The sequence below is a fragment of the Trichosurus vulpecula genome, chromosome 4 (genome assembly GCF_011100635.1).
Source record: "Trichosurus vulpecula isolate mTriVul1 chromosome 4, mTriVul1.pri, whole genome shotgun sequence".
Lineage (NCBI taxonomy): Eukaryota > Metazoa > Chordata > Mammalia > Diprotodontia > Phalangeridae > Trichosurus > Trichosurus vulpecula.
This window is the reverse complement of record NC_050576.1, coordinates 268,000,908-268,025,880: the sequence shown is the minus strand read 5'-3', so window position 1 is coordinate 268,025,880 and position 24,973 is coordinate 268,000,908. Positions and strand designations below refer to the sequence as shown.

Genomic DNA, 24,973 nt, shown 5'->3' with positions numbered 1-24,973 from the left:
CAGTTCATGTAAGTCTTCCCAGATTTTTCTCAAATTGACCTGCTGATCATTTCTTATAGCACAATAATATTCTATTGCATTCATATACCACAACTTGTTCAGCCATTCCCCAATTGAGGGGCATCCCCTCTATTTCCAATTCTTTGCCACCACAAGAAGAGCTGCTATAAATATTTTTGTACATGTGGTCTTTTCCCCCTTTTTTATGATTTCTTTGGGATACAGACCTAGTAGGTATTGCTGGGCCAAAAGGTATGCTCAGTTTTATAGTAGCCCTTTGAGCATAGTTCCAGATTTTCTCCAGAATGTTTGGATCAGTTCATAACTCTACCAAAAAATGCATTAGTATTCCGATTTCCCCACATCTTCTCTAATATTTATTATTTTCCCTTTTTGTCAGGTTAGTCAATCCGACAGGTGTGATGTGATACCTCAGAATTGTTTTAATCTGCATTTCTCTAATCAGTTAGAGCATTTTTTCATATGACTATAGATAGCTTTAATTTCTTCATCTGAAAACTGCCTGTTCATATTCTTTGGCCTTTTGTGAAATTGATAAATGGTCAAAGGATATGAACAGGCAGTTTTGAAATGAAGAAATTAAAACTATCTATAGTCGTATTTATTTCTTTACATACATACTATATCCTCCCCCTGTGGAATGTGGGGGTAAGAACTGTTTCATCCGATATTTATTGTGATTATTATTCATTCATAATAATAGTTGACATATAGTGCTTTAAAGTGGTACATTATTATCTTGTTTAATCCTCATAGCAGCCCTGTGAGATAAGTCCTAAAGGTTTTATTATCCTTATTTTTCTTAGGTGAAAATAAAGGTCACAGGAGTTAAGTTAGTCACCCAAAGTCAGACATTTAGTAAGTGTCAGAGGCTAGATTCAAACCCAGGTCTTCTGGACTCTAACTCTTAAGGCTTTGTGTTCTCAGCACTTAGAAAAATACCTTGCATGATAATGGGTACTTAAGAAATGTCTGTTGTTGAATCCCACCTGGGTGACTTGCTGTCAAATCAAACTCCAGAGTTCTTAAAACCACTCTCCTCTCCTTTATCCCCAAACCAACACATCCATCTTTCTAACTTCCCTTTTTTCTGATAATTTTTCTGATAGTCGATTTTCCCTGTCCTCCAAATTTGAAACTGAACATATTTTGTGCTTCCTTGCCTTTGTATCTTTACTTTCTCCTCCCATTTCCTTCTACAATAGCCATTGCCTGCCTTTAGGATCCAGCTTGAATGTCATTTCCTCCATAGAGCCTTGTCTTATTTTCCTAACTAGAAGCACTCTCTTCTTCCTCCAGATTCCTATAATACTAACTTTCTCTGCTGTTTATATAGCACCTATCATCCTTTATCACATCTTGGTTTTTTGTGTATGTCTTTCCTACTAGATTGTAATGTTTTTGAAGGTCAGGGCTATGTCTTACGCATTTTTGTATTCCTTAGATGCTTGGTAATTATTCATTGAAGGAGAGAAGGAAGAACCAAAAATAGTGGTGCAGTGCAGAAAGCCTGGTAAAGTGTTTTGAGAAAGAAGGTGAGAATATTGATCCCAACTTATACTATAATGGAAAATCACCATGGATTTGCCCTTGTGCGGTGGCAAAAACATTGATGCATCGGAAAGACAGCTTTGGCAGAAAGAACCACAGAGTCCATCTATTCCAGCATCCTTGTTTCACAGTTGAGGAATCTAAGTTCCAACAAAGTTAAATAACTAACCTGAGGTCTACACAGGTAGTGATTGTCAGAGTCAAAATTTGAGTCTAGTTCTTCTGACTTCAGGACCAGTGTTCTTTCCACTGTACCAACAGTGATCATATAGAAGGCAGGAAGTCCAGGATTTCATTGAGCAAGAGTTCACTGGGGCCGCAACTAGAGATGTAAATAGATGTAGGGTAATAGGACATATTTAAGAAGTGTTCTAAAGGAGATAGGCACAAAACTTGGCAAAAGATTGGACATGCAAAGGACAGAGATGTGTGCAAGTGCTTGTCAATGCTCATCCTGGGGGACCATCCAAGTTTTTGACTTATGCTCTGGTTGCTGAGTATCAATGGACAAAGGCCAGATATGGAACTGATTTCACCCAGTATAAATTTAAGCACTGCATGACCTCAACAAGGTCTTCAGTGAGACTCAACAATTCTTTTACATGACCTTTGTCAAAATCTTTATCTCATTCATTACAACAAATAGTCTAAAGCTTTTCCTTTCTCCTCTTACTCCAGATCTTGCACTTAATAATAGTTGGCATAGACTCCTATTTCACTGGAAGGATTGAGGCCATCCAAAGAAAACTTGCTTCATTCCTTTATATTCTTAAAAAGTCAGCATTATCATTTTCTCTCCCTTCCTTCCCTTCTGGTCTCAAAGTCACACCTTATGCCTCACTAAAATTGATCACATACCTTCCTGTCTTCTTCAGAACCTTATGTTAGCCATCAGCCCCTTTCTTTCTTATGCATCTTCAGTCTCTATGACTCTATTGGTTTCTTCCAATCAGCCTACAAACATTCTTAGGCTTCCTAAATCATTAAAAAATTATCCTTCTATTAAATATTCTGTTCAGCTACTTGTAATCCAATCTCTTCTCCCTTCCATTTCTTTTTATTTATTTTTTTAAAAAAAATTCTTATTTTATTATTTAATATTTTTAGTTTTCAACATTGATTTCCACAAGATTTTGAGTTACTAATTTTCTCCCCATTTCTACCCTCCCCCAACTCCAAGATGGCATATATTCAGATTGCCCTGTTCCCCAGTTAGCCCTCCCTTCTGTCACCCCACTCCCCTCCCCCATCCCCTTTCCCCTTACTTTCTTATAGGGCAAGATAGATTTCTATACCCCATTGCCTGTATATCTTATTTCCCAGTTGCATGTAAAAACAACTTTTTTTTGAGCATCCACTTGTAGAACTTTGAGTTCCAAATTCTCTCCCCTCTTCCTTCCCGACCCATCCTCCCTAAGAAGGCAAGCAATTCAACATAGGCCACACATGTATCATTATGCAAACACTTCCATAACAGTCATGTTGTAAAAGACTAACTATATTTCCCTCCATCCTAACCTGTTCCCGTTTATTCAATTTTATCCCTTGACCCTGTCCCTTTTCAAAAGTGTTTGCTTTTGATTACATCCTCCCCTGATCTGCCCTCCCTTCTATCATCCCCCCTTTCTCATCCCCTTCCTCCTACTTTCCTGTGGGGTAAGATACCCAACTGAGTGTGTATGTTATTCCCTCCTCAAGTCAAACCTGAAAAGACTCACTCATTCCCGCTCACCTGCCCCCTCTTCCCTTCCAACCCAACAGAACTGCTTTTTCTTGCCACTTTTATGTGAGATAATTTACCCCATTCTATCTCTCTCTTTTTCCCTCGCTCAATATATTCCTCTGTCACCCCTTAATTTTGTTTTTAGATGTCGTCCCTTCATATTCAACTCACCCTGTGCCCTCTGTCTATATAGATGTATATTCCCTTCAACTACCCTAATACTGAGAAAGGTCTCCTGAATTACACACATCATCTTTCCATGAGGGAGTGTAAACAAAACAGTTCAAGTTTAGTAAGTGCCTTATGATTTCTCTTTCTTGTTTGTCTTTTCATGCTTCTCTTGATTCTTGTATTTGAAAGTCAGATGTTCTATTCGGCTCTGGTCTTTTCATCAAGAAAGGTTGAAAGTCCTCTATTTTATTGAAAGTCTGTATTTTGCCTTGGAGCATTATACTCAGTTTTGCTGGGTAGGTCATTCTTGGTTTTAATCCTAGTTCCATTGACCTCTGGAATATCATATTCCAAGCTCTTCGATCCCTCAATGTAGAAGCTGCTAGATCTTGTGTTATCCTGATTGTGTTTCCACAATACTCAAATTCTGTGACAATATTCCTAGGAGTTTTATTTTGGGGATCTATTTCAAGAGGCTATTGGTAGATTCTTTCAATTTCTATTTTACCCTCTGACTCTAGAATATCAGGGCAGTTTTCCTTGATAATTTCTTGAAAGAGGATGTCTAGGCTCTTTTTTTGATCATGGCTTTCAGGTAGTCCAATAATTTTTAAATTATCTCTCCTGGATCTGTTCTCCAGGTCAGTGGTTTTTCCAATGAGATATTTCACATTGTCTTCCATTTTTTCATACTTTTGTTCCTGTTTTATAATATCTTGATTTCTCATAAAGTCACTAGCTTCCACTTGCTCCAATTTAATTTTTAAGGTGGTATTTTCTTCAGTGGTCTTTTGGACCTCCTTTTCCATTTGGGTAATTCTGCCTTTCAAGGCATTCTTCTCCTCATTGGCTTTTTGGAGCTCTTTTGCCATTTGAGTTAGTCTATTTTTTAAGGTGTTATTTTCTTCAGTATGTTTTGGGTCTCCTTTAGCAAGTTATTGACTTGTTTTTCATGATTCTCTTGCATCACTCTCATTTCTCTTCCCAATTTTTCCTCTACTTCGCTTATTTGCTTTTCCAAATCCTTTTTGAGCTCTTCCATGGCCTGAGACTAATTCATATTTTTCTTGGAGGCTTTTGATGTGGGCTCTTTGATTTTGTTGACTTCTTCTGACTGTATGCTTTGATCTTCTTTATCACCAAAAAAGATTCTAGAGTCAGAGTCTGAGTCCTTTTTCACTGCCTTTCCATGTTCCCAGACAACTATTTGACCCTTGAGCTTTTTGTCAGGGTATGACTGCTTCTAGAGTAGAGAGTGCTTTGTTTCAAGCTTTAGGGGCTGTGTTGCTATTTTCAAAGCTACTTCTGTCACCGAAAGCTCTGCCACAGCAGTGCTCCTCCTCCCCCAAGAATGGCCAACCAGGACTACAACCAAGATCCAAGCAGAGCAAAGCAAGAGAAATCTGCCTCTGGGCCAGCAAAGTGCTCCCTGCACTCCCACTATGATCCATTACTTGGTTCCTCCCATCGAGTGGGCCTGGGGCTGAAATCAACCACAGCTGGAGCTCTGGAAGCAGCTGCAGGAACTTCCTGGTGCTGCCGCTGAGCCACCTCCACCTCCCCCAGGGCTGGGGCCAGACAGCTCTCACCCTTATCCATCAGTTTTCCCACTAACCTGCTAAGTTGTCTTTGGCATTTGTGGGTTGAGAAGGCTGGTAACTGCTACAGCTCAGTGATTCATGGCACTAAGGCCTGCTCTGCCCACCTGACTCCCAGTCTGGTTGGTCCTGGCACGACCCATGCTGGGCTGTGCTCTGCTCCCAGCACCATGTGATAGACCCTTCCCAGTGATCATCCAGGCTGTCCTAGGCTGGAAACCTGCTTCCCTCTGCTATTTTGTGGGTTCTGCAGCTCTAGAATTTGTTCAGAGCCATTTTTTACAGGTGTTTGGAGGGATTTGGGGAATAGCTTAAGCTGTTTTCCAGCTGCCATCTTGGCTCTGCCCCCTTCCCTTCCTTTTCTAATCTTGAAAATTTTGTACTTGTTTCTGCTACTTCTTTACTCTTTCCAAACCCTTTGAAATCTGACCACTCACCACTCTATTAAACTTCTCTCAACAGTTACCAGTGACTTCCTAATTGCCAAATTAAAGGTTTTTTTTTTCAGTTATCCTCTTTCTTGAATTCTTGGCAGCATTTGACATCGTTAAGTATCCATTTCTTCTGTTTATTCTCTCTTTCCTTGGCTTTAGAGATATCATCTTCTCCTGCTCCCATCACTCAAATTATTCCTTTTCTGTCTCTTCTGACTCCTTGTCATTTTTTTGATCCCTTAAAATAGGAGTCCCTGAGGATCTTTTATTGCCACCCCCCTTTTCTCCCTGGCCAATCCATATCACTCCAATGGCTTCAACTACTACCTCTATGGAGATGACTCTCAAACTTATATCTCTAGTTCTGTCTTGTGATCTGTTGACCTGAATTTTCACTTGCCCATAGGACATCAGAGCTTGGTTGTCCTACCGGAACCTAAAACTTGACATGTCTTACCTCACCTTCATCACTGCATGGGTGTTGCCTCAGTGAAACTGAGACGTTTTAAAGACCTTAGCTTCTTTTTCCTTTTCTACAAAATTAGGGGAGGGGTTGGATTTGGATTTATAAATAGCTAAAATACAATTATGCTAATTAAGTGAATATGAACTAAGGGATACTGAATGTGTTAGATCTGAGCTGTTTCCCATGTCACCTGTAATGTGAGAATTTTGAGAAAGCCATTTAATATCTTAGATGGGATTCTTAGTTTTACAATGGGACTGCATTTAATCTTTGAAGAATTGTATCTGTTTGTTTGGTTTTTTTCAAGAAAAGGACCAGACATGTCTCCCCAACATGCCAAATGAAGATTCATCTGTCTGTCTTATTCACCCCATTGACGTCATGGGCCATAGTCACCCTTCAGTGCACCATTTACAATTCTATGCATAATAAACACCATTTCTTCCCATTTACTAAAGTCCCTAGCTTTCTGCCTATGTTCTCCCCACCCTTCAACTGCTTAGTCTCTACTGTCTTTGCATCCAGGGCCATCTCCAGTCGTCCTGATCTATATCTCATCACTGGACCCAGAAGACTCCAGGGGAGAAAGTGAGGCTAGTGGCTTTACATAGCCTTCCCTTACTTATATCCAATTTACTTGCATGTCATGGCATCACCTCCCTGATGTCATGGTCCTCTTCAAGAACAAGGACAAACAACAATAAAACCTGACGTGCTTAAAATTGAACTTATCATCTTTTCCTTCATACTCTCTGACTTCGTTTTTTCCACTTCATTTACCTCACCATTCATATAATCTTTCCTGATCTTGTGGTTATCTTTCACTCTTCCTTCTGTGCCTTTCTTATATACTCATTTACTAACTTGTGTCAATTCCATCTCTCCAACATTTCATGAATTAGTCATTTCTTCCCTATTCCCAATGCTATTACTCTAATGGAAGCCCCTGCTCTCATTCCCCTAGACTGTTGCAATAAGTTCTTTTTCTTCCTTCTGGTTAGAATAACTTTCTTCATGCCTAGATGTGGTCCATTTACTCCTCTGCACAAAGATCTTCAGGTATCTCCCTATTGCCAATAAAGTGAATTTTAAACTATTTTATCTAATAGTCAAGGTACTCTTTAGAACCATCCTATCTTTTCAGCTTTATCTTATTATACTATCCTTCACATACTCTGTGCTGCAGTACATAAACACCCTCCATTCTTTCTTCATCCATACCTTTGCTTATGCTGGTCCCTTCATCTAGAATGCCCCTCTCACTTTTTCTCTATTTATAGAATTCTTATCCTCCCTTTAAAGCTCAGTTAAGGTGCCACCTCTTCTGTGAAGCCCTTCTTATATCCTTGTTAATTATGCCTTTCCCCCTCCATACCATGCTTGTGGCAGTGAACCCTAATTGAGGATGTAGGGGAAAGTTAGAACCACAAACTACTTTGCTTTATGTTTCTCTAATTCATTTTTATAGACTATTGTGTTGTATAGTTATCTGTGTCTGTCTTTTTTTCCTGTTAGTCTATGAGCCCATAAGGTCAGAGAATATGTCTTACATTGGCAAGGGAAGGGAATACACATTTATATAGTACCTGTTATGTGCCAGGCACTGTGCTAAGCACTTTACAAATATCATTTTATCTGTGAGGGAGGTGCTGTTATTATCTTCATTTTACAGTTGAGGAAACTGAGACAAACATAGGGTAAGTGAGTTGCCCAGGGTCACATAGCTAGTGAGTGTTGAAGGCCAGATTTGAACTCAGTTTTCTCTGACTCTAGGCCCAGTGATCTATCCACTGTGCCATCTAACTGTCTCATAAATAAACTTTCAATTCCCACAGAGCCTAGAACAGTGCTCTGAACCAAGGGAACACTCAATAACCTTTTAGTGCATGAATGAACAAATAATTAGGAAGATGGCAATTTGATAGTATTGTGATGGGGAAGGTAACCATGGAGAAGGTTAGCACTTAGAATCCTAGACTGGAAAGGACATCTAGTCTACCTCCTCCATATTACAAGTGAAAAACAAAACTGAAGCATCAGAGCATGTAAACCACTTGTCCAAGGTGAAACTATAGTGTAGCACAGTTGAGAGGTTGGTCTCTTGACTCTTAGTCCAATTATCTTTTCATTACAACATTGGTTTTGGAGGGAAGTTGAGTAGCTCCATTTTCACCCTTTGTGGTTCTTTAGTGTCTTCTAAGTTCAACGTATCTGGAACTGGACTAAAGGGAAAAACTGGCTGTACTGACAGTCAAGATGGGCTCTTAGCACTTATTCAACCAAGTGCCCTTGAAGAGTTTGGCCTTTGTTTCCTTGATTAAATTTGGAGTCCTTGATGACCTCCTTGTCTCAAGGGAAAGCCTAGTTTACATGGGTATGAGTGACATGTTTGTGACATCAGAGGCTTTTAGACCACGTGGGTTTAAGTAGCATTTTTGTGATGCTTTTAGGTCGTGTGGGTGAGTCACATGTGTGACTCACCTTTGACCCTGAACAAGATATATTAACCCAGAGGTTGGCTTTCTCCCTTGGAGCTCTGAGCCACAGCAGGAAGGGCGTGTGACTCTGGGCCAGCCATTGGTATGAGCTCCCCGGCTTTGGAGAAAACTAAGATGTTGATGCTTCTCTGGTAACTCTATATTGTGATTTTGTCAGATGGAAATCTGTCTGTTGATTCATGTTTATTTGCTCTGTTTGTATTTGCTCTGAAGCTCAGGGTGCTGGCTTTTCCCCCTGAGCTGAGTGAATGATATCTGTATGTTGGATTAAAGTAAGATTGTTAACCCCTTAACGTTGCTTTCCTTAGTAAAGCAGATCAAAAGAACCTGTGCTTGCAGCATTCTTGTTGTTGGGCTTGTGTTGGTTTTTCATCCCCACAGCAGCTGCTAACTGAATTGTTGAAACACTGGCCAATAGACTAGTAGCTGTACATCATTGTGTATGTATAGTAGTTTATGAGATGATTCAGAGTCTTGATTTGGAGAGAAAAGTAGGGTCTAGATGTACCCTCTGGTGCCTAAAAATCAAACTCATCATCTCTCCAAAATCTGCTGATCCTTCCAAGTTCCTTTTTTCTGATGATAGCACCACCATTCCCCTACACGTCCATGCTCAAATTCTAGAGTTATTCTTGGTTCTTTCCTTTCCCTTGTGCTTTATATCCAAGCAGATGTCAACTCTGATCAATTATCCTTCCAGGATACCTCTCATACCCATTGCTTTCTCTTGCCTTAAATTGCCATCTGACTAGTTTAGGTCCTCATCACCTCTCTTCTGGACTGTTGAAATGAGTAGTCTTCCTGTTCCTGGTGTTAAAACTTCATTTTCGCAAAGCTGCCAAAAGTACCTTCTTAAAATAGGGACAAGGCCGCTAGGTGGCACAGTGGATAGTGTGCCAGGCTTGGCATCAGGAAGACTCATCTTCCTGAATTCAAATCTGGCTTCAGACACTTATGTGACTTACTATGTGACTCTGGCAGGTCACTTAGCCTTGATTGCCTCAGTTTCCTCATCTGTAAAATGAGCTGGAGAAGGAAATGGCAAACCCCTCCAGTGACTTTGCGAAGAAAACCCACGAAGAATCAGACACGATCGAAATGACTGAACAGCAACAACAAAATAGAGTTATGACCATGTCATATCCCTGCTCAGAAACCATCATTGCCTCTTTATATAACTGATAGAAGAGATTGCAAACTCTTTACCCTATCATTTAGCCCTTTGTAGTCTGGCTCCAGCTTATCTTTCCAACCTTATTTCATATCTTCCTTTAAGATAAGATTTTCTGGCCAAACTAGTCTACTGGCTGCCTGATCACCAGGCTTGCAGTCAGGAAGACTGTAAATCCGGCCTCAAACACCTACTAGCTGTGTGACCCTGGGCAAGTCACTTAGCCTTCTTTGCCTCAGTTTCCTCATCTATAAAATGGGGATAATAATAGCACCCACTTCATAGGGTTGTTATGAGGATCAAAAAAGATAATAATTGTTAAGCGCTAAGAATAGTGCTAGGCACGTAATAGGCATTAATTACATGTTAGGTGTTACCATCGCCTTCATTCATATTTAGCTATTCCCTGATTTCATCTTTCCATTTCCTGCATCCATGTACTGGTCCAGGCTGTCTGTATAACTAGAATGTACTTCTTATGCATTTGTATGCTTTGAAATCCTTTTCTTCCTTCAGTGTCCAGCTTAGGTGCCACTTCCTTCCATGAAGCCTTCCCTGGTATCCTCCAACCAAATGAGATTTCTTTGTCTTTAAATCCTCTTAGTATGCTTTGATTGGGTTTCTCCCTTTGCCATTTTCACATTCTATGTTGTGTCATACTTGTTCATGTTGTATTCCCCTTATTTAATTGTAACCTTCATGAAGACAGGGATTACATATTTTTTCATCTTTGAATTTCTAACATGTAGCCCAGTTCTTTGCATATGGAGTAGCCACTTAAATATTTGTTGTCTTGAATTAATTTGATGAGCTCTCAGGGAATCTCCACACCCAGACAGTTAACAAGAGGCTTCTGAAAAAAGTCGTTGTAGGATGCTCAAAGATGTTCAAAGCAAGACAGACCATCATCTCCTAGTTGGTCTGTATTCAGGAATGACTCACAGGACTACAAGTCTATGCAAAAGAATTGATGAGAGGGAAGAGGGGCAAAGTAGGTAGAAGTCATATTGGAAAGGATTGAGAAGACAGTTAATTGAAAGGAAAATCAGAACCTTCTGAACCTAGTTCATGATTCAGGAACTTGGTTATGAATGACAGGAAAGAGGCTTGATAACAGCTGGAAAATATACAAGTCTAGTAATCAGCCTCTGAAAATCACAGTACAAGCCAAATGCCTGGTATAGCATTTCTAAACTAAAAGTTCTGTCTAAAGAGGTGACCTGGGAAATTTGTTTGCCTGGGATGAACATTGCAAATACCAACTTTGCAAATCAAAGTGTGCCATATGAACATTACCAGAGGGACCGTGGACCTCTTCACCAACAGCATCATCTCCAAATATAAAAGACAGTGATGCAAGTTTATCTATAAATAGTAAAAGCTGATGTTTATGAAACACTTTATTTATAGTTTTCAGATGAATTTACATATGTTATCTGATTCAGTCTTCATAACCTTGTGAGGTAAGTCATATAGGTTGAATTGTCCCCATTTTATAGATAAACTGAGTTAGAGAGATTAAGTGACTTACTCCAAGTCACATAGCTAGTAAGGGGCAGAACCAAGGATGAAACCTAGGACTTGTGACTCTTTAGCCAGTGATATTTCTGTCTTCTTGTCCTATTTCCATGGCAAAGACAGTAGAGACTAAGCAGTTGAAGGGTGGGGAGAACATAGGCAGAAAGCTAGGGACTTTAGTAAATGGGAAGAAATGGTGTTTATTATGCATAGAATTGTAAATGGTGCACTGAAGGGTGACTATGAACCATGACGTCAATGGGGTGAATAAGACAGACAGATGAATCTTCATTTGGCATGTTGGGGAGACATGTCTGGTCCTTTTCTTGAAAAAAACAAACAAACAGATACAATTCTTCAAATATTAAATGCAGTCCCATTGTAAAACTAAGAATCCCATCTAAGATATTAAATGGCTTTCTCAAAATTCTCACATTACAGGTGACATGGGAAACAGCTCAGATCTAACAAATTCAGTGTCCCTTAGTTCATATTCACTTAATTAGCATAATTGTATTTTAGCTATTTATAAATCCAAATCCAACCCCTCCCCTAATTTTGTAGAAAAGGAAAAAGAAGCCAAGAAAGGTGAAGTCACTTCCTAAAGGCTCATTGCTAGTTAGAGGCAGAGCTGGGTGGAGCCCAGGATTCTTCCCATTATATAATGCTGCTTCTCTATCACATTTTTGTAACAGCTCTCTAAGATGTTCAAAGTGCATTACCGACAATGTTATCTAAACTTCCCAACTTCCTTAGGGCAAACTTTTTACTGGAAAAGGAAAAAAGGAGACATACCACTACCTTGTCTTTTTCTTCTTCCCAACCTACTTTCCCTTGGCCAGTTTTTCCTACTAGTGACTGAACTAGATAGCTGCTTCTTTAGAGGCAGTCTTTATTGTTGCTTGGATGTGTCTCTAGTTGCTAGAATTTGTCTTGGTGTTGATTTAACCAAAGGTCCAGGGAGGGACATGCTTCTTGGCAGTGATACCAGACTGGGTTGAAAGAGGGGAATTAGTCTATGTATCCTTGGCTTGAAGAATCCCCAGGAAACTGATACCTATAGGCAGCTAGGTGGTGTGGGTAGATAGAGACCAGGCCCTGAAGTCAGAAAGGCTGAAGTTCAGATTTAGTCTCAGATGTTTACTAGTATTGTGACTCTGGGTAAATCACTGTATCAGCAAGGCAATAAACACAACATAGATGATAATTGTCAAAATGCCTATGTGGTTCTGTATCACAAAATATATGAGACTCTCAACATAGAAGGTAGAAGAACTAAACTATTTATTCAGACACCAGAGGACTAGATCCTGTAAGCCATCCACCAAATCTACCATAGCAGCAAAGGCTTTGACACACAATATCACAGCATGGAGCCTTGCCATCCCCAAAACATCTGCTCCCTGCTGGGGGCTTGCCAAGTAACAAGCAAACTTACAGCACAGCTGTCACAGGTCGGCTCTCTTTCCCTCAGCCCTAACTGTCATAACTGATGTAACTGCTCTCTCAGCATTTCCTGTGACACAGCTTCCTTTTCCTCTCAGCAAGCTCCTCCTACCACATGTGACTTAGGCTTCTTGTGACATAAGCAAGTCACGTGGGCCTATCAATGGGTGGGAAAGATCTTCAAATCTAAATTGCTATTACAATCACTTAACCTCTTTCTGCCTCAACCATAAAATGGGGATAATGATAACACCTACCTCACAGGAATGTGCTTAGCACAGTGCTCAGCTTGTAGTAGGGACTTAATAAATGTTTGTTTTCTTTCTTCCTTGCTTCACAACTCAGGGTTTTGGTCACTTTTGGGTAGACTTGGAGTGTCTATGAATTGCAGGTTGATCCAAACCCTAAGGCCCATTGAACAGTGGTCTTATCCCACCCCAACAAGAGGTGCCCATAGCTGGCTTAGTTTACTGGTATTCTTAAGGAACAGGAATTTTTAGCTGGAGGAGGACATATTATCTCCTGAGGCCTAAACTTGGGAGTGAGTCCTTAAGGGATGGCCAAGGGTAGAGAGATGGCAACCTAAACCCACAGATTCAGGAAAAGCTGGTTTAGCCTCACTCAGGTTGAAGCAGTGATTTGATTTGCTGTGCTGGAAAAAAGGGCCTCCCCTTCTTGCCACCTTCTTTTGTAAATACTGGGTGCCTTCCTTCCCTTTCTTCCTCCCCCCTCCTCTTCACACTTCTCTTGTTAGCCTACTGTACATATCCTCAGCCTATTCTTTTCATGCAAACTGAGGCAAATGCAATGACTACATTCCATTTTTCTACAATGTCTATCTCATTTCAATTCTGTTTTCATTTAATCCTGAGATATGAGCCCTAGAAGGATATAAAGGAAAGAATATTAGCTTTGGAATCAGTGGACCTAGGTGTATATCTCTCATCACAGACTGTGAGACCTTGGTAAAGTCACTTAACTTTCCCAAGTCTCCGTTTCCTCAATTGTAAAATGAGAAGGTTGGATTAGATGGCCTTTCAGAGAGGAACTTAGCCATACCACATCTTAAACTCTGAACAAATGCCTGAATCTGCAGCGAAAGTGGGAGGAAAAGGAGAACCAACTGGGTTTTACCATGGGTTATTATTTCCATGGATTTTGTGACCATATTGATTATATGCTGAAGGCTTGACAGCAGCTTTGGCGGTAACTTGGTACAGTAGAAAGAATGCTGGGTTTAGGAGTCAGAGGATCCTGGTTCCTACCTCTGCCACTGTGAGACCTTGAGTAGGTCAGCTGACTTCATTGGGCCTCAGTTTCCTCATCTGTAAAATTATGGAGTTGGACCACATGGCCTTTAAGTTCTCTTTCAGCTCTGAACTTTTGATGCTAGAACTACATGAGGCCTCTCGAGATACTGCGTAGTCAACTTTGATCATATTCCCTTTTTGCCTCCAATCTCACTGTATCATAGGTTGCTATTCAGCATTTTTGACCTGAAGCACATTAATTACTGTGGCTTTTCTAAAGGTGTACTTCCTTTTAGTAATTCTCCATGTGCACACAAGGATGAACATATGTAAGTTACAAGACTTGATGTTATTATCATGTTAGAGAGTTGATTTTTGAGAAACTCTGTACTTTGTTGGTTCAAAACTTCTGTTTGTACCCTTTCAGAATGAATTTTTCTCTTTCCAGGACCGTTATAGCTGCTTTGTTTGTGAATTTCAGAGAGAAATTAGAAGACAAGTATCCTACCTAAGCCATTTCCTAATTTAATTTGTTTAAATATTTCATGGGGCATCTAGGTGGTATAGTGGATAGAGTGCCAGGCCTGGAGTCAGAAAGACTCATCTTCCTGAGTTCAAATCTGGCCTCAGACACCTACTAGCTGTGTGATCCTAGGCAAGGCATGTAACTCCGATTGCCTCAGTTTCCTCATCTGTAAAACGAACCAGAGAAGGAAATGGCAAACCACTCCATTGTCTTTGCCAAGAAAACCCCAAAATGGGATCACGAAGAATCAGACACAACTGAAAAAGTGACAACAATAACAAACTATTCCATAGACACACACAATTAGTTTTTTAATACACAGTCCAGGAATATTTCAACTCTTCCAGCACTGACTTGTTTTCTCATGGTGTAAGTCAAAAATTAATTGAGATTTGATTGACTTGGGAAATAAAGAACCAGTTAGTAGAGCTAACCAAATTTATTTTGTACCTGAGAAAGAAAATGAGCTAAAAGTCTGAAATGTAGAAAGCAACAAGCAGGCAGAGAGGAAAGGAAAAGAAATCCTGAAGCTATTGTAGCCTGCTGGAGATTCAGAAAACCTATTTAGTCCTGAAAACTAGAATTCTCATTTAAATCCAGGTTGAAAATATAACAAGTAGTATATGTAGGAGAGAGAATTCAGTAACATTAGTTACCCAATGATGCTTTTATAGCAGACCAAGGATCTCATCAATGTGGGTGCCCCTTCCAACTGTACAGATTACCATCCTTACTTTCCATATTTTTCACATTCTTTGCAACTCTTATCTATATTCTCCCATAAATTCTTCATAGGGGATCCTTCCTATAGGATGGAGAGTCTTCCTTGAAATCTTTTGAAATCGTGTGGCTACTAATGGAGTACATGGACTGTCGTCATCCCATGTTCTTGCTACCTGACCCATACACTTCCTTTTTTGATCTAACATCTCTCAGCATCCTCTATGCCACAGATAAAGTAGAGAAATTCTGTGAAGAATTTGAAAAGATTTCCCAAATTAAGTTAACATATACTTTACGACTTCAATAAAAAGATGGGCATGGGGGGGATGGCAAAAAATGTTGGAAAATATGGGGTGGGAGTAAAAAATAAAACCAGTGCTTTGTAGGCTGTAAAAAACATCATGTTTAGGGGGCAGCTAGGTGGTGCAGTGAGTAGAGCACCGGCCCTGGAGTCAGGAGGACCTGAGTTAAAATGTGGCCTCACTGACTTGACACACTTACTAGCTTCTGACCTTGGGCAAGTCACTTAACCCCAATTGCCCTGCCTTCCCCCTGCAAAAAAAAGAAATATCGTGTTTATATATCATTTATGCTTTCTTTTAAAAATATTTTATCAGTGACTTCTGATTTTAGTTGGTCAATATTTTACATCATCATTTCTGGCTATACCATTGTCCCACAGTACCAAATCAGTGAACCTTTCCTTGTAACAAAGAAAAACATGCAAAACCAACTAACACAGTGGCTGCATCTGGCAGCTTATATAACATTCTGTACCCATAATTCCCAGCCTCTCCAAAGAGGAGGAGGGTGCATTCATGAATTTTTTTTTAAAGAGCAGAGTGAGGAGGCACTAGACATAGCAAGTATCTCACACACGAAAGTGAAATTAAAACAAGAAACTGGTTACTGATGTGGGAGTAATTTCTTAATCATCAAACTGTGTTAGACTATCAGCTTGTTAGAACACAGCTCAAAAGCAATACAAAGCTTCATAGTGAAAAATTACAGTGCTAATTTACTAATTACTAATTACAGTACTAATTGCCTACATATAGGTAGCATGGTTGGCAGTTTACAATCTAAAATTAAGTACATTGAGGTCCTTGAACAAAAAGAACCATTGATCTGAAGGATAATAGTACCAAGTTGTTACCATATTCAGTGTTTTGAATCTGGATTAAATTCATAAAGTGAACAAAATTAATTTATAGCTAGCACCAAGCTGACTCAGAGAAAAAAAATTCAATCTATGAAAGTAGATGCATTGTCTCAGTTCATGTTTCTACCTTTAATGCTGACTGTTTGACAGTCATTTGACAATGATTGGCATTTTCTTTCCTTGATGATCAACATATACCTATACGCAGAATCTAGATAGAACAATCAATAAATCATAGCATTTGGGAGTCTTAGAAATGATTATTGCCATAATAATTTAATAGTACTCATCAATACATAATAAAGTGATGTCAGCATCAAAATCATATCTAGTTGGACCTTTAATTCAACATTAAGTCATTGCAAATGGTCGTTGGCACAACACACAAATCCTGAAATAATTAAGCATTCTTTCATGTCAGAAAGCCTCCAAATTTCATCCAAGTAAAATTTTGTCCTAATGAATTCTCCTTTTCTCTAGCTCTTCCCTTAAAACTTAGGCCCACTCACTTTTGGTTCTATTTAGATGATCCCAGGAATCACAGTGATTCCTGTAGCCTTGGAGTGTTATTAGGCCAGGGAGGTGCCAGCCAGGAAGCATTTCTAATAAAAAACCCCAGTGATGTTTTCTGTGAAAGCTGTTATGTAAGAGAATTGGTAGCCAAATTCATTTAGACTTCCATTGCCTGATTTTCACACAGCTATTAGGTATATGAGGCCAGATTTGAACTCATGAAAATGAGTCTTCCTCACTCCAGGCCTGGCATTTCTATCCACTGCACAACTTAGCTGCTCCCTGTAGTCTTGTACTCTAGCTATTATTATCATCTCATTACTACTACTACTACCACTACTACTAGTACTAGTACTACTACTACTACTACCACCACCACTATTACCATTACTACTACTACTACTGTCATTACTACTAGTAGTACTATTAGTACTAGTACTGGTACTACTACAACTACTATTACTAGTATTGGTACTAGTACTACTACTACCACTACCACCTGAGACAGCATTTGATTTAAAGTTACAAACACTGGGTAATAAATTTTTCCTGAAGCATTACATGTTTTCTAAGTACTTACCATGTGTCTCTGACTCCTAAGAAATAGATAACAGTATAGGTTACTTTGGTTCCTTTCATTTCATTATTATTTCAATAATTTTTAGCATTAGAATGCAAGCTTCTTGAGATCAGGGACTATTCCTTTAAAAAAAAACAACAATTTTATATTTGTGTTCTTAGCCCTTACCTTGCATATAGTAGGCACTTCTCCCATACTTAGGGCATGATAATCAGGGGTTGTAGATTTAGGGCTGGAACAGTCTTTAGACATCATCTAGTCCAATCCTTTTTTTCTTATAGGTGAGGAAAATGAAGAGTAAAGCAACTCATCCACATTCGAAAAGATAATAAATGGTAGAGTCAGAATTTGAAGGGAACTCCTCTAATTCTGATCCTGCAAGTCTGTTCATTTATCCAGTGGAGGAGGCATTAATTGCTAATATCAGAATAAGTCTCTCCAAGTTAAAAGCTTTGAAGATAGAAGACAATAATAAGCGATAAAGACATCAATAGAAGCCTGATGCCATGCCTCACTGTGGAAGTACCAGGTTATTTCTGTAAAGCAAGTGGTATCTGAGAATGGGAAATATTTGCACTGATAATGCAGATGACCATTGATTTTTCCCTTTGGGTAAGATTGTATTTGGGAGTATGCTTAGAAATCTCTCCGCTGTGATTGTGTTTTTTTCTTTTTAGTGCCAAATTGATGATTATGGTTTTATTTTGTTTCTTTTTCACTGACTAAAGTAAATGCTTTACATGTAAAATGTATAATTTTGCTTTTTAGAAGCCTCACAGATTTAAGTGTAATTGGGAGATATTTAATGAAATAAGTAAAAACACAATAAAATATAGATAATGTTAAGTTTTAAAATTAAATCAATATACCACCTGCAGGGAGCCTTATTATAGATTAGTGGTCCCTGTTTTTATTTGAATTTGACACTCTAGTGAATTATCATAGGAAGGGCCATAGAGTTCAACCCTCTCATTTTACAGACAAAGAAATTGAGGTGTAGCAAGGCTAAGTGAGTTGTCTCAGGTCACATAAGTAGTAAGCAAGAGAGTGGGATTTGAGCCCTGTTCTTTTGACTCTAAATTCAGGGCTCTTTCCACTCTATGGAACGATGTCACACTTTTGTTGGCAGTAGGAAATAAGGCTCTTATTAAGGAAGCTGAGAGTGGTTTGCGGCGAGTTGAATTACAAGGCTAGAGCTAGGACTTTATGGGGAGCCATGAATCACAAGGGTCATATGGGGGCAGGAATTAAGCAGAGACCCCTCTCCCAAAGCAGCAGCCACAACCATTAGCACCCATTTCTCCCTCTTACTGCCCGTGCTGTCATGTAAGACTTAACCAGAATAGGATCCGGGAATTTTCTCCTTACCTGTTTCTTTTAAAATGTTTTTCAATTAAATTTTATTTTTTAATGAACAAAAATAAATTTTCCTCTCTCATGCCCCAATGGGAAAAAAGTCTTTTTTTTTTAACTGATATGTATAGTTAAACAAAACAAAATGAAACAAACAAAACAAAACTTTTCTTTTTACAATTATGCATACTCAAACAAAACAAATTAGCATGGGGTAAGTCCAAAAACAAACCAACCATAGGTCTCATTTTGCACCAAGTCTGTCACCTGCCTCACTAGGTAGCATACCTCATCATTGGTCCTCTGGAATCATGGTTGGTCTCCGATCAGAGTCCCTACAGCTGTTAAAGCTGTTTATTTTTTATACTGTTGCTATTGTATAAATGACTCTTCTGGTTCTGCTCCCTTTACTCTGCGTGAGTTCATTCAGGTCTTCCCAGGGTTCATTGAAACTGTTTCATTACTTCTTATGATGCAATCATGTTCCATTACATTCATAGACCATACTTTGTTCAGCTAGGCCCTAAAAATAATGAGACTGGCCATTTCTGATAGGTCATTAACTTCTTGTCTAAACTCTAAACTCTCATCTCAACTCGTCTAAACTTTGTAGAAGTCAAGTAAGAATGTTTTTCCTCTCTGATTTGAATACAATTAAAACAGCTGGACTGTAGGTTTATAAAAATTTGCCTATTACTTTCTTTTTTTTATTTAATATATTTAGTTTTCAGCATTGATTTTCACAAGAGTTTGAATTACAAATTTTCTCCCCATTTCTACCCTCCCCCCACTCCAAGATGGCGTATATTCTGGTTGCCCCATTCCCCAGTCAGCCCTCCCTTCTGTCACCCCACTCCCCTCTCATCCCCTTTTCCCTTTCTTTCTTGTAGGGCAAGATAAATTCCTACACCCCATTGCCTGTGTTATCTTATTTTCTAGTTGCATGCAAAAACTTTTTTTTTTGTTTTTGAACATCTGTTTTTAAAACTTTGAGTTCCAAATTCTCTCCCCTCTTCCCTTCCCACCTACCCTCCCTAAGAAGTCAAGCAATTCAACATAGGCCACATACATATCATTATGTATAACCCTTCCACAATACTCATGTTGTGAAAGACTCACTATATTTTGCTCCTTCCTAACCTATCCCCCCTTATTGAATTTTCTCCCTTGACCCTGTCCCCTTTTGAAAGTGTTTGTTTTTGATTACCTCCACCCCCATCTGTCCTCCCTTCTATCATCCCCCCCTTTTTTATCTTCTTCTTCCTCCTTTTTTCCTGTGGGGTAAGTTACCCAATTGAGTATGTATGGTATTCCCTCCTCAGGTCAAATCTGATGAGAGCAAGATTCACTAATTCCCCCTCACCTGACTTCTCTTCCCTTCCTACAGAACTGCTTTTTCTTGCCACTTTTATGCGAGATAATTTACCCCATTCTATCTCTCCCTATCTCCTTCTTTCAATATATTCCTCTTTCATCCCTTAATTTTATTTTATTTCTTTTAGATATCTTCCCTTCATCTTCAACTCACCCTGTGCCCGCCCTCTCTCTCTCTCTCTCTCTCTCTCTCTCTCTCTCTCTCTCTCTATCTATCTATATATATACACACACATACATATATACATACATACCCACTCACATGTACATATATATATATACATAAATATATATATGTATATATATATATATATGCATATTCCCTTCAGCTACCCTAATACTGAGGTCTCATGAATCATACACATCATCTTTCCATGTAGGAATGTAAACAAAACAGTTCAACTTTAGTAGGTCCCTTGAAATTTCTTTTTCTTGTTCTTTTTCTTGATTACTTTTTCATGCTTCTCTTGATTCTTGTGTTTGAAAGTCAAATTTTCTATTCAGCTCTGGTCTTTTCATTGAGAAAGCTTAAAAGTCCTCTATTTTATTGAAACCCCATATTTTGCCTTGGAGCATGATACTCAGTTTTGCTGGGTAGGTGATTCTTGGTTTTAATCCTAGCTCCATTGACCTCCGGAATATCGTATTCCAAGCCCTTCAATCTCTTAATGTAGAAGCTACTAGATCTTGGGTTATTCTGATTGTGTTTCCACAATACTCAAATTGTTTCTTTCTGGTTGCTTGTAATATTTTCTCCTTGATCTGGGAGCTCTGGAATTTGGCAACAATATTCCTAGGAGATTTCTTTTTGGGATCTATTTGAGGAGGTATTCTGTGGATTCTTTCAATTTCTATCTTGCCCTGTGGCTCTAGAATATCAGGGCAGTTCTCCTGATAATTTTTTGAAAGATGATATTTAGGCTCTTTTTTTGATCATAGCTTTCAGGTAGTCCAATAATTTTTAAATTGTCTCTCCTGGATCTATTTTCCAGGTCAGTGGTTTTTCCAATGAGATATTTTACATTGTCTTCCATTTTTTCATTCCTTTGGTTCTGTTTTATGGTATCTTGGTTTCTCATCAAGTCACTAGCTTCCACTTGCTCCAATCTCATTTTTAAGGTAGTATTTTCTTCAGTGGTCTTTTGGACCTCCTTTTCCATTTGGCTAATTCTGCCTTTCAAGGCATTCTTCTCCTCATTGGCTTTTTGGAGCTCTTTTGCCATTTGAATTAGTCTATTTTTTAAGGTGTTGTTTTCGTCAGTGTATTTTTCAGTATTTTTTTGGGTCTCCTTTAGCAAGTCATTGACTTGTTTTTCATGGTTTTCTCGCATCCTTCTCATTTCTCTTCCCAATTTTTCCTCTACTTCTCTAACTTGCTTTTCCAAATCCTTTTTGAGCTCTTCCATGGCCTGAGACCAGTTCATGTTTTTCTTGGAGGCTTTTGTTGTAGGCTCTTTGACTTTGTTGACGTCTTCTGGCTGTATGTTTTGGTCTTCTTTGTCACCAAAGTAAGATTCCAAAGTCTGAGACTGAATCTGGGTGCATTTTTGCTACCTGGCCATATTCCCAACCAACTTACTTGACCTTTGAGTTTTTCAGCAGGGTATGACTGCTTGTACACTAAAGAGTTCTATGTTCCACGCTTGAGGGGATGTGCCAGCTCTGCCACACCAGCACTCCTCCTTCCCCAAGAACCCCCAACCCGGACTGGACTTAAATCTTCAGCAGGCTCTTCACTCCTGCTCTGATCTGCCACTTAATTCCTCCCACCAGGTGGGCCTGGGGCTGGAAGCAACTGCAGTTGTACTTCTGTAGCTGCCCCACCTCTGCTGCCCCCAGGGCAGTAGCCAAACTGTGAACTCCTTTTTTCACTCTGTCCTCAGCAGCTTTTCCCACTAACCTTCTCTGTTGTCTTTGGTGTTTGTGGGTTGAGAAGTCTGGTAACTGTTGCAGCTCACTGATTCAGGGAGCTAGGGCATGCTCCACCTGGTTTCTGGTCTGGTTGGTCCGTGGTGCCCACACTGGGCTCTGCTCCACTCTGCTCCCAGCTCTGTGTGGGATAGACCTCACCCAGAGACCATCCAGGCTGTCCTGGGCTGGAGCCCTGCTTCCCTCTGCTGTTTTGTGGGTTCTGCAGTTCTAGAATTTGTTCAGAGCCATTTTTTATAGGTTTTTGGAGGGACTCAGCAGGGAGCTTATGCTAGTCCCTGCTTTTCAGCTGCCATCTTGGCTCTGCCAAAATTTGCCTATTACTTAGGATCTCAGAACCTCTGTGACAAAAAAAGGAACATAAAAAATTAAAAATAGAATTTATTTCTTCTCTTCTTGACTGTCAGGATTGTCATTAGTATAGATTTAGAGCTGGAAAGGCACTCAGAACTCTTTTAGCCCCCTCATTTTGTAGATGGGGAAAATGAGGCTGAGAGAAGTTGAGTGACTTGCCCAGGGTCACACAGCTATTAAGAGTTCAAGGCAGGATTCAAACTCAGGTGTTCTTGATTTCAAGTCCAGTCCTCTATCCACTGAGTGACCTACCCGGCTTTTATTCCTTGGCTGCTACGTAGTGTAGTGGATAGAAGATTGGCTTTGGAGTCAGGAAGACCTGAGTTCAAAATCCTGCCTCAGGATACTTACTAGCTGTGCTGCCTTGGGCAAATCACTTAAAATATTTGCCTCAGTTTCTTCAGCTCTACAATGGAGTTAATGAGAGTGCCTACTTCTCAAGATTGTTGTGAAGACAGTGAATGGCACATAGTTAGTGCTTTGTGAATGTTAGCTGTTGTTGCTGTTACATTCCAAGAAAGGATCAATTGAAATTATATGATATATAATACACACACACACACACACACACACACATTATGGCCATAGGAAGTACTTGATCTCAGTTGTACCAAGAAAAAAAAAGACAATTCTAAAATCAAAGCTGATTAATTAAATGTGGGGTCTTACTACAGTTAGTTGTCCTTAGCTGACCCCAAGGAGTGTATCATATCTTGGAGGAGAGGTGGCAGTGAATCCCCTTTCTGGGGTTCCTGGAGAATTGTTTTGGCTGGAAGCTAAAGCTCACACTCTGGGGAAGCTTATCTCTGTGACTTCCATTCCACTTTTTGGGGAATCTTCTGTAGATGGTGACATGATAGTTGGCCAGAGAAGATGGTACTCATAGAACTGAGTGAAAAAGGCAAATCTGGGCTTGATGCAAAAATGGAATGGGCTATCTCTGAATGGTGTGGGTTTACTGTCCCTGGATGTCATAGAGAAGAGAGTGAATGACCATCACTTGTCAGGCTGGTTGTGGAAAGCATTCTGGCTCTGTTAGGGGTCTAGATAGCAAGAATTCACATCCCTGATTATTTACCACTTCTAGTTGACTGGCCCTTGCGAATCTTATTTCTAGTCTTCCCTTGAATCACCTCTATCACTGGAACCATCAGCACTACCATGTTTTCATCTGAATTGAGAATTAGCTCAGACTTGGTGTATTAATGTAAAGAACTGAATGATTCCAGGAGAAAATGAGTAGCATGATAATTGTGATCAGGCAAGTGGCAGCGTGATGTAGGGACTAGAGAGCTACACTCAGAATCAGGAAGGGTTCAAGTCTGGCACATAATGACTTTGACCTTGGGCAAGTCACTGTCAGGGCTCCAGATCTCTCTAAGATGCTAAATTGCTGAGTAGGTTCTAATCTGCATTGGTAGGAGGAAGTGCCCAAGGAGCACGTCTTGCACTGGTGAAATCACATAAAAAAGATAAGTCCTGACAGTTCAGCTTTGTAGGATACCTCATGCTTTTTAAGTTATTTACACATGATAAACTGACTTAAGTCCTTCAGTAGTTGTGTTCCTCTTGAAGGTTTATTAGAGGAGTTGTAGATTTTAAGAACTCAAGGAATAAGTAGATGGTGAAATAATATACTATTGAGATGATACCTTCTGTGCAGGTTTTCCTTACTTCCATATTTAAATGCATCTGGGATATTAATGCTCCCTTTAAGGAACAGATTGAAGCTTACCTACTCCTTCACATCCTGTGATTCTCCTTTCTATAACCTCATATAAATGTGGCTACTAATAATAGCTAGCTTTTATATACACCTTACTATGTGCAGGTACTGTGCTAAGTGCTTTACAAATATTGTCTTATTTGATCCTCAGTACAACTGTAAAGTAGGTTCTATTTTACAGTTGAAGAAACTGAGGCAAACAGGGTCACACAATGTCTTGAAGTCTGATTTGAACTCAGATCTTCCTGATTCTGGACCCAGCATTCTACCTACCACACCATCCAGCTACCTAAGATGATCTCCTTTTCCCCTATACATATGAAACAGAACCGTGACAACTATTCCACCCTAGAAAATGTAGAGTATTGATTTTCTCTAATGCCAATTCAGTTGCTTTATACAATTGTAATCAAATTAACTTGTTATTCTCAACTTAGTCATTTTGTAAAAAGTAGTCATATTATCAAAAATCTGTGTCTTATCTATCTGTATAAAGGGCTAGAAGGTGCAGGATTAAAAATAAAATCCCCAGGCATGGCATTCAGGGCTGATGGCCTAGATACCTTTGCTGTTACTTGTGTCCTTTTTGAATTTTATATGTTGGGTCTATTTCCCAGCAGCTATACATCTTGAGATGAGTATTATAGCCACCAAAAGAGGAGGACAAGGTAGTGTAGAAGTCAAAACACTGTATTTTTCCATTATCCTAGAGTACACTGCCACATTTTTGCCTGCCACTGAAAGGGTACAAAAGAAGCTACTCTTTCTTGTAAGCTAATTTATTATTAAATATTTGTGAGAAGATTCATTAGCATCCCCTTTCACGTTTGGTGTAGTCTGTAGCAAAGCTTATGTTACAAATGTTGGTCACATAAGCTAAGAAAGA

At 39.4% G+C, this 24,973-nt stretch overlaps 1 protein-coding gene across 3 annotated transcripts in view; it reads left to right on the top strand.

Annotated features, from left to right (window-relative positions):
- PLS1 (plastin 1) overlaps window positions 1–24,973 on the top strand; it is a 159,358-nt gene that overhangs the window by 4,331 nt on the left and 130,054 nt on the right. Inside the window, exon 1 of one of the 3 annotated variants that reach the window (XM_036755425.1) lies at window positions 17,717–17,963. The exons of the other annotated variants lie outside the window; for them this stretch is intronic. The gene's annotated coding sequence lies outside the window, so the exon portion shown is untranslated. Of the gene's footprint in view, window positions 1–17,716; window positions 17,964–24,973 lie in introns of those variants that run through there. 3 annotated transcript variants of the gene reach the window in all.